This window comes from Gossypium hirsutum, chromosome A08 (assembly GCF_007990345.1).
Source record: "Gossypium hirsutum isolate 1008001.06 chromosome A08, Gossypium_hirsutum_v2.1, whole genome shotgun sequence".
In the NCBI taxonomy this organism is placed as follows: Eukaryota; Viridiplantae; Streptophyta; class Magnoliopsida; order Malvales; family Malvaceae; genus Gossypium; species Gossypium hirsutum.
Genome location: NC_053431.1, coordinates 71,343,722 through 71,356,998, shown reverse-complemented (window position 1 = coordinate 71,356,998; position 13,277 = coordinate 71,343,722). Strand labels below are relative to the sequence as shown.

The following is a 13,277-nucleotide window of genomic DNA, read 5'->3' as shown; positions in this document are numbered from 1 at the left end:
ATTTTCTCAAAAATTTAATTAATAAAAATATTAATAATTCAATAAATTCAAAAATTAAATGATTAAATAAAATTTAAGATTTGAGAGAAAAAATTTGTCTTACCACCTTTTTTATAAAAATTAAGAAAAAAATTAGAAAACAAAATAGGCTGATTTGGGGTAGATTGTAGGGTTATCAACTAAACGGGTTAATGCAAAGTTGGTGTGCCACTCATGTGCACAAGGCAGCAGTGCGAAGCAGGAGTTGGGAGCAAGCAGCAATGTGCACAGGCTAGGCTGGATATGTGAGCAGCGTGTAGATCCTCGTCGAGCATACCCAGCGTGAACGGGCGCTGGAGCTGGGCACAGGTGACAATGCGCGGGACGAAGACCTGGTATGGGCAGCTGGTGCTAAAACAGGACGAGGCAGGCAATGCAGCCCGCAATGGGGGCAGGTGTGCGCAAGGTGGGCGTACAGCATGCCATGGAGCTGGGGCTACTGGCGGAATGGCTGCTAGGTAGCTGGGCAGAGTTAACTAGGAAGCTGTGGCACTTAGATAAATTGGTGTTTAGAGGGAATTTTGAGTGAAGAATAATGAAGAAGGTTGGTGGTATTTATAATGAGGGAAATAAGAGTTAAAATTAGAATTCTTAGAAAAATTTAATAATTAAAAATTCTAAGCTCTAATTCTACTTAGAGTTAACAACAATTAATAATTAATACAAATATATATTAAATTATTTAATTGCTATTAATTTATTAAGATAAAATTTTATCAAATAAAATATGATTAAATTAGAACTAATCCTAACTCTATATAAAGTTGATAAAAATTAATATATATTATAATGGATATAATTATATATTAATAATTATCATCTTTTTTATTAAACTAAAAACATTTATTCTAGAAGCCTTTTGAAAATATTTACAAAAAGAGGCATCTAATTTTTATTATTTTTAAAAAGAGCAACCAAATTTTAAAAATAATTTAATTAAGTCCCTAGACTTAATGAAAATTTGAAATTGATTTGCAATTTAAAACTTGGATCAAAATTGAACCTTTTATTTGAAAGAACAAAAATTTTATTTTCTATTTAGGGAATAATTTCTTGGAAAATTATGCTAAAATCAATTCTCAAGAGATATTGGAGGGGTCACAAGTGGTCCCACTTAAGTTCCAATCTCCTAGACAGAATTTATTTAAACATGCTAACCCCGAAAATATATAAATCATTTATTAAAAAAGAAAATAAGAAAATTTAAACATCTGATAAAATGAACGAAATTTGATTTCGTTCAGTCTTATCTCCCTAGCAATGTTTCAGACGCTGAGCATTAACTTGAAAATTACCTCCCTTACCTTGGAGTTCAACAACTCCGTATGGATAGATGCAATGAATCGTAAATGGATCAGACCAATGTGATTTTATTTTACCTAGAAAGAACCTTAATCTCGAATTAAATAACAAAACTTGCTGACCTGCTTCAAATTCTCGAACTAGAATGTGCTTGTCATGCCATTTTTTAAGTCTCTCCTTGAGTAATTTGGCATTTTCATATGAGAACATTTGGAATTCCTCTAGCTCATTGAGTTGGAGCATCCATTTCTCTTTAGCAAGCTTCAGATCCAAGTTGAGTTGTCGTTGTAACATCCTGATTTTGGGCCTAGTCGGAACAGTGGTTTCAGGACCACAAATGTGATGAGGAAAACTTCATTTTTATTGTATTTATATGGTATAAAATTTCACGGAATGATTTCGTGAAAATTTCGTTCGAAAATTTTGACATTTGGGCACTCAATTTGGTCAAAAGGACTAAATTGTAAAAAGTGCAAAAGTTGAGTTCTACACATTAGAAGTGTCTAATTGTTATGAGTTTTTAAATTAAAGGTCCTTAAATGGCAATTAGACCAATTTGATGTTTGTGGACAAAAATGGACATGGTATGATAGGTTTTTAAAAGTTTTTCATTAAGGGCATTCTAGTAAATTAGTAATTAAATGAATTAAAAATGACAAAATAAGCCAAATTTTCTCATCTTCTTCCTCATGGCCGAATGTCTCATGAAAAACACCATGGCTAGGGTTTTCAAGCTTTCCAAGCTCATTTGTAAGTGATCCCGAGCCCCATTTTTAATGTTCTTTACATTTTTGAAGTCCCGGTAACATGTTCTAGCTATTTCAACCATTTATTTGAGCTAGGGTTTGTGTGTAAAAATTTACTCATGAATGATATGCATTTATTTTTATGTTTAATGGTAGAATCTGAAGCTTGAAATTGTGTTAAAAAACTTTTGCTAAGCGATTTTACGTGAAAACAAGTAAAATGACATAATCGGTAAAAATACCTAATGTTCATAAGTACATGTTAGAGTGAGAATTTGATGTTTCCATAGAAGGGAAAAATGATCAGCATGTCATAAAACATAAGAAAATAGGATGAAGTTTAATTTCCGAGCCTTGAGGAAAAAGTGCAAATATGCAAAAGTTTAAGGGTCAAAATGCACAATTGTAAAAATATGATTTTTGGACTCGTATGAATAATGTGACTGATTAGTAGGCTAAATATGATATTATAGATCAAGGAAATCGAGATTCGGGCTTAAATCGGGAAAATACAAGGTTATGGGCTAAAATGGTAAATTGTCGTTTCTAGATCGAGATAAGTTCGTGTGTTAATAATAATGCAATACCATGCATGAATTGTAATTCTCTATTGATATGACATAAGTTGTATGATTTAATATGTTTAAGAGAAGTTGATAGATGTTGTGTATGATATGGAAAAATATAATGCTTGTTGTGTCATGTGAAATTGAATGGCAAATTATTGTTACATGAATTGAGTGTTAAATTACTATTACCTGGGTTGTATGAATTGCTACACTGTTGTACTTGACGGGATTTCGACAAGTAAGTTCGGATAACTTAAAGTAAACTCCTAACATGCCTAATTGTATGATTTATGAGTGCATGATAAGTGCATTTATTGATGGCGTGAAATTACATGAAATGCATCTTTGAAAATGATTTGTCGAAAAATGTCTCGGTTGAGGTTAAAAAGGGAATTTGATGGATAAACCATGATTTACAAGTGAATTAAGATCATGCATGTGTTGCAGAAAGGATTTAGCCCGGACGGGTAATCTGTTGATCTCAATTATGAAAAGGATCTAGCCCGGACGGGTGTTCCTTTGGATGATCGAGCCTCCCGAAGAATATATGTGCATTGGATTTAGCCCGGATGGGTAATTCGATTAGGGTCTAAATTTAGCCTGGACTGGCAATTCAGATCCAAACTCAGTAAGGCTGTTTGTCGCAATAAGGGATTTAGCCTGGACTAGTAATCCCGACATCACCTTATGAATTTATGATACGGGGGATTTAGCCTGGACTTGTAATCCCGCCGTAATATGTGAGGTTCGTGGGAGTGGATACATGAAATGATCATTCTTATGAATTAACGGTAAATGGATAATCCATCGAAATTTCCTAGAAACTCAACGATATTAATATGATGCATATCAATGAAATGATAAATGATGAGCTCTTCTAAGACAAATTTACATGGTGCATTGTCATGAGACTAATTTGATGATTGAGTGCATGTGATAGGGAATTATCCTATACTTGGAATGTATGACTAAGTGTGCCTATGAGAAATAATAACTTTTATATTGAGCTCCATTGTGAAAAAAATGAGTAAGGGATCCATGAATTGGTAAGTTCATGATAGTTCGAAATGATCTTATGATAGTGATCATTATATTGTACCAAAACAAATTTGGACAACATTAGTCTGCATTTCAAAATCCACTAAAAATAGTTGAAATTGATTTATAAGCTTAATAAAATATGACATTAAATCTTAATGAGTCTAGTTTCACATAAAGGAAACGTGAAAGCAAAAGAATTTTTTATCATGAGATATTTGAATTCTTTTGAGACAGAGTCGGAGTGATTTCAGACTCCCCTATCTCAAATTTGGAAAATCACTAGAAATTGTAAAAAAAATAATTATGAGTTAAAATTTATATGAATGAAATCCCTAATGAGTCTACTTTCAGGAGAAAGACACAGGAACATTATCCAAGTCTCGTACTATGAGATAAATAAATTTTAGTGAAGAAAGGTCGAAGCTGTCAAACAACGAAATAGGGGAGAATTTGAATAATAAACTGTAATTATTGGCTAAACCAAAAATTCTGAAAATTTTATGATAAGAAGAGACATGAGTCTAGTTTCTGTTAAAATTAACAGATCTTAATTTGGAGTTCTATAGCTCCAAATATAAATAATTTAATGACTATGACTCGGGAAAATAGCTTAGCTGGAATTTGAATAAATAAAAAACAAATGAAAATAACATGTTATATCATTGCTTATTATTTTCATGCGAGCTTACTAAGCGTAAAGCTTACTCCCTCCTTTCCACTTCTTTTAGTTTTTTCAGGTCAGCTCAGGGTTGGAGATCGTCGGAGGCAGCATCACACTATCGAGCCATTATCTGTAGAGTATTGATATGTGTATTTTAAATGTTTTCAAATGAGTGGCATGCATAGGGACTTAGTTTTTCTATGATGACTATAGTTGTGATTAGCCAAAGGTATTGGTTTATATTTATTTGTTGTTTATAGCCATGAGATATGACTTATAATGATTTTTGCTTGTAAGCTTATTTATCCATGATATGCGTTAATGTCTTGTGATGTGGTTATGTGATTGTGCTTGTTCACTATGTATGAGAAGTATATGGCATATGTACATGATGAATGCCATTGAAATTGTCTATGTGTGTATATGTAAAGATGACAAAAAGGCTTGGAATTTAGCCTAAGTCTTAACCACAGGGGTAGAGACATAGCCTTGTGTCTCAGCCGTGTGGAAGACACGGCCTCTGGCCAGGGTGTGTGCCTTGGTCGTGTACCCTTAAACGGTTGCTGACATCATAAACAGAGAGTTACACAGGCTGAGGACATGGGCATGTCCCAAGCCACACGGATGTGTTCGACCACACGGCCCAACCCACACGGACGTGTGACTCTCCAAAGCTACAAAATTGTTAAGTTGCCCAAAGACTTTCTAAAGTTCTCAATTTAGTCCCGAACCACCCCGATCTATGTTATAGGCTTCGAAGGCCTGTATAAGGGACAATATACATGTGTTTGAAAATTTTTAATTTTGGGCGAAATTTGGTAACCTGGTTTTCTATGTTTGTGAATGTTTAAGTCCGGTAACGCCTCGAACCCTATCCTGAAGTTGGATACGGGTGAGGGGTGTTACAGTCGTAGGGCCCAGTAAGCTTTGTGCTCTAACTCCAGGGGTAGATGGCAGGCTTTTCCAAAGACCAACCTATAGGGTGACATCCCTAAAGGTGTCTTGTATGCTATTTTGTAAGCCCATAAAGCATCATCCAGTCTTTTGGACCAATCCCGTCAGTTCAGGCAAACTATCTTCTCAAGTATGCCTTTGATCTCCTTGTTCGCCAGTTCAGCTTGCCCATTCGTTTGCGGATGGTAAGCTAAAGCGACCTTGTGTTTCACTCCATGTTTATCTAATAACCATTTCAACCACTTGTTCACAAAATGGGACCCTTTATCGCTAATAATAGCTCTTGGGGTTCCAAACCTTGTGAATACGTGTTTCTACAAAAACTTCATCACAACCCTAGCATCATTTGTCGGATAAGCTTCAGCCTCGACCCACTTAGACACATAGTCTACTGCTACCAATATATACTTGTGACCAAAGGACGGAAGGAAAGGACCAAAAAAGTCAATACCCCATACATCAAACAATTTTACCTCAATGATATTTGTTCGAGGCATCTCATTTCTGTTGGTGACATTTTCAACCCTTTGACATCGATCACAAATCTTTACGTAAGCATATACATCCTTGAATAGTGTTGGCTAAAAGAATCTGACTTGTAATACTTTGGCTGCAGTACGAGTACCTCCAAAGTGTCCCCCACTCGGAGCTGAGTGGCAATGGTATAAAATCTTTTGTACTTCTTCTACCGCCACACATCTCCTGATCATTTGATCTGCACACTTCTTAAACAAATAGGGCTCTTCCCAGAAATAGTACTTCACATTGTGAAGAAACTTTTTCTTTTGATGATACGTCTTATCAATCGGCATCAAACCACAAGCTAAAAAGTTACCAATATTAGCAAACCAAAGGGTATTATGGACATGATTTACCTTCAGTATATGTTCATCTGGAAACGTCTCTCGAATTGGTATAAGAGGTGAGTTCCCTTCTTGGGGCTCCAATATGGACAAGTAATCTGTTACTTGATTTTCTACTCGCTTTCGATCTTGAATTTCTAGGTCGAACTCTTGAAGTAGAAGTACCCATCGGATCAATCTCGGCTTAGCGTCTTTCTTGGAAAGTAAGTACTTAATTGCCGAGTGGTCTATATAGATAGTCACTTTAGTATCTACAAGATAAGATCGAAACTTGTCAAAAGCAAACACAATAGCAAGTAACTCTTTTTCTATTACCGTATAATTCAGTTGAGCTCCTGTCAGAGTTCGACTTGCGTAATAAATGGGATGAAAAACTTTGTTCCTTCGTTGACCCATGACAGCTCCTATCACGAAGTCACTTGCGTCACACATCAATTCAAATGGAAAATCCCAGTTTAGTGTGACAATTATAGGTGTCGTAACTAGCTGACTCTTCAAATCTTTGAAAGCTCTTAGGCACTCTTCATCAAATTTGAACGTCGTGTCATTCTTCAATAACTTGCATAAGGGTTTAGCAATTTTGGAGAAGTCCTTGATAAATCTTCGATAGAAACCGGCGTGGCCCAAAAAGCTCCTAACACCCTTTACAGATGTTGGAGGTGGGAGTTTCTCTATAACATCTACCTTTGCTCTGTCTACTTCTATTCCATGTCTTGTTATCCGATGCCCTAGAACAATCCCTTCTCGTACCATGAAATGGCACTTTTTCCAGTTGAGTAGTAGGTTTGTTTCTTCACATCGCCTTATGACCTTCGCTAGATTGGCTAAGCAATCATCATAAGTATCTCCAAATACTGAAAGATCATCCATAAAAACTTTCAAATACTTCTCAACCATGTCTATAAAAATAGACATCATACATGTTTGAAATGTAGCAGGTGCATTACATAAACCAAATGGCATGTGTCTAAATGCAAATGTACCGTACGAGTAGGTGAATGTTGTCTTATGTTGATCTTCCGATGCTACTGTAATCTGACTATACCCCGAGTATCCATCGAGAAAATAGTAATAGTCTCACCCTACGAGTCTATCTAGCATCTGGTCCAGAAACGGCAAAGAAAAGTGATCTTTCCTAGTCGCCTTGTTCAGCTTTCGGTAATTGATACAAATTCTCCATCCCGCAACCGTTCTAGTTAGTATCAACTTGTTATTCTCGTTTTTAATGACCGTGACACCTTTTTTCTTTGGCACACACTGGACCGGACTTACCCATGAACTGTTTGAGATGCGGTAAATTATACCTGTATCTAACCACTTGATGATTTCTTTCTTGACTATGTCCTTCATGATAGGGTTCAATCTTCGTTTTCCATCGATCGTCCCTTTTTTTCCATCTTCTAGGATAATTTTGTGCGTGCATACAAATAGACTAATTCTGCAAATATCGACTATGGTCCATCTGATAACCTTTTTGAATTGTTTCAACACCAGGATGAGTTTGTCTTCTTGCCTACTAGTTAATTCTACTGAAACAATCACAGGAAAATTAGAAGCGTTACCTAAATAAACATATTTTAAATGTGAAGGTAGCACCTTGAGTTCTAATTTAGATGACTCATTGATTGACGTTTTTGGTTGTGCATAACCCCTTTTCTCCAATTCCAAAGATTCAAAATAGGATTGCGGATTAAATCCCTTTCGATTAGCTTCTAACAATGCTAAGTATTAATCTTCCTCTTCATCATTCAGAGGATCTGATGTCAAAATTTGTTCCAACAGATCCTCAAGGAAGTTGAGCTCCTTCTCCACTATTAAATCGTCTAAATCAGATACTGCAGAATGATCATCAATTGTGTCAGAAAATCGCATAGACTTAAAAACGTTAAATGTTACCTGATTATCCTGAACACACAGAGTAAGCTCGCCCTTCTGCACATCGACAAGGGTCTTTCCGGTTGCTAAGAACAGTCTTACTAAGATAATTGGCACTTCTTTGTCTACTTCAAAGTCTAGAATAACAAAATCAATAGGGAAGATAAATTTATCTACACGTACCAATACATCCTCGATATTTCCTTCTGGATGTGCTAAGGATCGATCCACTAGTTGAAGTGTAATCGTAGTAGGTTTAACTTCATCTATCTCCAACTTCCTAAATATTGACATAGGCATCAAGTTAATACTTGCACCTAAGTCACATAATGCCTTACCACAATATGTTGCTCCAATGTTGCAAGGTATGGTAAAACATCTAGGATCCTTCAACTTTGGGGGTAGTTTTTCTTGAAGATATGCACTGCATTCCTTCATTAGAGCTACCATCTCAAATTCTCCAAGTCTTCATTTTTTGGATAGGATATTCTTCACGAATTTGACGTAGTTCGGCATTTGCTCAACTGCCTCAACCAACGGGATGTTGATATAAAGTTGCTTGAGTACATCTAGGAACTTCTTAAATTGAATCTCCTGCTTCTACTTTTGAAGTCTTTAAGGGTAGGTTGGTGGTGATTTCTTTACTGGAATTGGTTGATTCGTCTTCTGTGGTAATTCTACATCTAGCGGAGTTATTAGCACGTACCAATACATCCTCAATCTTTCCTTCTGGATGTGTTAAGGATCAATCCGCTAATTGAAGTGTAATCGTAGTAGGTCTAACTTCACCTATCCCCAACTTCCTAAATATTAACATAGGCATCAAGTTAATACTCGCACCTAAGTCACATAATGCCTTATCATAATATATTGCTCCAATGTTGCAAGGTATGGTAAAACATCCAGGATCCTTCAACTTTGGGGGTAGTTTATCTTGAAGATATGCACTGCATTCCTTCATCAGAGCTACCATCTCAAATTCTCCAAGTGTTGTTTTTTGACAGGATATCCTTCATGAATTTGACGTAGTTCGGCATTTGCTCAAGTCTCACAACCAACAGGATGTTGATATGAAGTTACTTGAGTACATCTAGGAACTTGTTGGGGAAAACTAGGTGGCTGGGTCGATCTAGGTTGGGCGTAAGTATTACTGGTTCCAACCCATTGGTGATTCTAGGAAAAATTCGGGTGGTTTCACCACGATAGGTTATAGAAATTGGATTGCAGTCCTTTCCTTCCTCGATTTTGGTTCTGGTTACATATGCAGTACATGGATTCTGGGTTTGATGGAAATTCTTTAAACAAATGTCCTTCACCACAATAAACACAGGCTATATTTTCAAATTGGGTTGGTGGCTGTGCTGCAAAACTGTTAGACCCATTAGTAGTAAGAGTTTTTAACATTGAGGATATTGATGATACCTAAGATGCGAGTGAAGTAAGAGCATCTACTTCATGTATTCTGGCAACTCGTCTTCCCGACACTGCTCGATTGGTTGGCTATTTGTAATTGTTGCTGGCAATCCTTATAACATCTTGAAATAGGGCCTAGTCGAAATCGTGGTTTCGAGACCACAAATATGACATTAAAATATTTTTTTATGATTATTATGAGTTCTAGTATATGAAAATAAGCATGTTTTAAAGTTTCATGAAGAAATTCTAAGTATAAGGTGTCCAATTGGAAATTAGGGACCAAATTGAATAAATTGCAAAACATGAATTCTAGAACCAATTTTCATGAAATTGCTTTGAGTTATAATTTAGAAGGTCTTAAATGCAATTTTCCCAATTTCCAAGTTTTTGGAAAAAAATGGGCATGCATAGAAAAATTTGGAAGTTTTGTAAGGAGGGGCATTCTGGTTATTTGCTAATAAACTTAATAAAAAGGGAAAAAGAAAGCCAAAATCAGTCATCTTCTACCCCATAGCTTCCGAAATTCCTAGAGCTCCATAAGCTAAGGTTTTCAACATTTCAAGCTCAATAGTAAGTGCTCCCTAGCCCCGTTTTTAATGTTCTTTGTAATTTTGAGATCCTCGTAACATACTCTATCCATTTCTACCCAAATCTCAAGCTAGGGTTCATGTTTTGAAATTTACCCACGCATGAGATACTTGTGTTCTGATGATTTATGGAGGAATATGAGAGTTTAAAGGATGGTAAACAACTTTTACTAAGTAGGTTTTCATGGAAATGGCCTAAAGGACCATTTTGTAAAAAGTATAAATTATGTGGTAGAAATGTGAAATAGAGAAAAATATGGGTTGGTATGAGCTTAGGATACATTCAGCTAGGCATGGGTAACCAAGGAATTTCATGCATTCCATTATACGAGCCTAGGGACTAATTTGTAAAAATGTGAAATATTGGGGGCAAAATGGTCATTTTGCTCGGGGGGTAAAATTTAGGTCTGAAATGAATAGTATGAGGTATTAATAATTTATTTTTACTGATATAGACCCCAAGGAACCAATTCAGGTGGTCAACCATAGAAAACAAAAGGTTTCGGAACAACCGAAATACGAAACCGAAACAATTACCAAGTAAGTCCGTGTAACTTGAAGCAAACTTTAAATATACTTGAAAATGCATATTCTTAAATGTATGTTAATTTAGATATTGATTGCATGACCATCCATGAAATGTGGTAGTGTAGAATGAAAAAGATGACACTTGTCCCGGCTGAAAGAAAAAGGGAGATTCGATGGGTAAATTCTTGTTTACATGACATGAGATCCTACATGTGTTGCAGAAAGGGATTTAGCCCAGATGGGTAATCCGATGATCTCAGAATAGTAAGGATCCAACCTGGACGGGTGTTCTTTAAGTGATCGAACCTCCCTATAAATATATGTGCATTGTGGATTTAGCCCGGATGGATAATAAGATTAAGGACTGAAATTAGCCTGGACTGGTATTTCAGATCTGAACGTTTTGGAGTAATTTTTGTTGTAAAGGATTTAGTCTGGAATGGTAATTCTGAAAATACTCCTTGAATTTATGTTATGAGGGATTTAACATGGATTGGTAATCCCGCCGTAAGAATGAGGTTCACAAGAGTGTATATTTAAAATGGGCATTAGCATGACTTGACGATAAATGGGATACCCATCGAGATTTTTGAGAAATTCAACGGGACTGTAATAAGCCACGAGAATGGAAATGTTTGAATTGATGAGCTCACCAAGATTAATGCTATATTGCTTGAGAAGAAACTAACTTGATGATTGAGTGTATGTGATAGGGAATTTATACTATGCATGTTTGGCATGAATATCTTTTATAGTTGTATGCAAAATAACCGGTAAGTTTACCTTCTTGTTATTCGAACTTACTAAGCATGTTAATGCTTACCCCCTTTCCTTTCCCTATTTACAGAGCTCGTGGACTCAAGAAGATTGGAAGATGATTGGAGTATTGTCAACACTATCAGCTTATCTTGCTTTGGTATATAGATACTTTTACTTTGTTACAATGGCATGTATAGGTTTTTGTTTATTTTGTTATATGTTTCATTGGTTAGCTATTGTAAGGGCTTGATTGATATACATACTCATTTTGTATATGGCCATAAGACATGGCTCATTTTGATGTAGGTTGTAACCTACTAATTGTGCATGTTTGTGTTTAAATGTTCATGAGATGGTTAAACGTGGTATATCATGAATGAACATGTGGAATGTGGCCAAATCACTTGGAGATGGCTAGGTCATAATTGGCATTGAGTTATAAAATGAGCCAAGTCTAAATGTGTTTGATGATATGGTAATCCTTAATACAAAAAGGATAATTTAGCATGTACTAAACCGATAAGATGAGGTTAACATGCAATGAGTTATGCCAAGGTTGCTTAAGAGTATAATTAGGCCATATTAAATACCATTGAAATCTTTAATTGTGTAGATGTTAGAGGGTGACCAAAGGCTTGAAATATAGCCAAAAAAGGTCCACACAAGTAGACACACGGGCATGTGTCTAGGCCGTATATGACACACAGTCAGCCCCCATGGGCATGTTGCCTGGCTGTGTGTCCCCTGCACCAAAAATTTTAGGTCAGTTTGCAAGGTAGTAAACACACGGGCAGAGACACGGTCGTGTGTCTCAACCGTGTGGAGGACACGGCCTAGCACACGGGCGTGTGCCTTGGCCGTGTGCCTCAAAATGAGTGATGAGGTCATAAACAGAATGTCTGAGTTTTTGGACAAGGCGACCACACGGGAGTGTCTAGGCTGTGTGAGGGACACGGGCCAAGGACACGGGCGTGTGCTTGGCCGTGGAAAACGTCTGTAGGTTTGAAATGGAAAATAAATTCAATTAATTCCACACGGGTAAGGGAACAGGCGTGTCCCAAGCACACGGGCGTATGCATTACCTCCACACGGGCTTGTGAGGCTTAAACCTAGGAATTTTGCTAAGATTTTCTTAAGCTCTCGGTTTCGTCCCGGACCATTCTTAATGCATGCTTTGGGCCTCGTAGGCCCATAATAGGGACACTATGAATAAGTTTGATTGGTTTTAATTTGGAACGAAATTTTATAGCCCCTGATTTTTCAGAAATGTCATGTTTGTCTACGATAATGCCCCGTACCTTGTCCTGGTCTCAGGTACGGGTAAGGGGTGTTACAATCCTCTCAATGATTTCATAAGCCTCATTATAAGACATAGAAAGGAGAGCACCGTTAGTAGAAGCATCCACTACCATCCTCGTGTGAGCATTGAGACCATTATAAAATGTCTCAAGTTGGATGCAATGTGGGATTCCATGATAAGGGCACTTTCATAATAACTCTTTGTACCTTTCCCATGCCCCATACAAGGACTCATCATCTAGTTGTTGGAAAGCAGTGATCTCGTTCCACAACTTAGCATTCTTGCTAGGCAGGAAATACTTCATAAGGAATCTTTCTGCTAACTCTTGCCATGTGGAAATTGAATTCGGTGGCAACGAGTTCAACTAGGCTCGAGCTCTGTCCCTTAATGAATATGGGAATAGCTTCAATCGTAATGCATCCTCGGGTACTCTGGCTAAATTGAAAGAACCACTCAGCTCCATAAATAGACTTAAGTTCCACTGAATTGGCCCACTGTCTGAAGCATCTGGAACATGACTGGCTTCAGCTCAAACTATTTTGCCTCAATTTCGGGTCTCTTAATACTCGGATTAAGATCATTAAACACTGGCACGGCATACTGTCGTAAATCTCTATCCCTAATATCAGCAATAAGG

At 36.8% G+C, this 13,277-nt stretch overlaps 1 non-coding gene across 1 annotated transcript; it reads left to right on the top strand.

The window, feature by feature from the left end:
- Positions 1 to 12,807: 12,807 nt before the first annotated feature.
- Positions 12,808 to 12,914, top strand: LOC121205726 (small nucleolar RNA R71). Its single transcript, XR_005900801.1, has one exon. It is a non-coding gene; the product is annotated as a small nucleolar RNA R71 (small nucleolar RNA).
- The last annotated feature ends 363 nt before the right edge of the window (positions 12,915 to 13,277 follow it).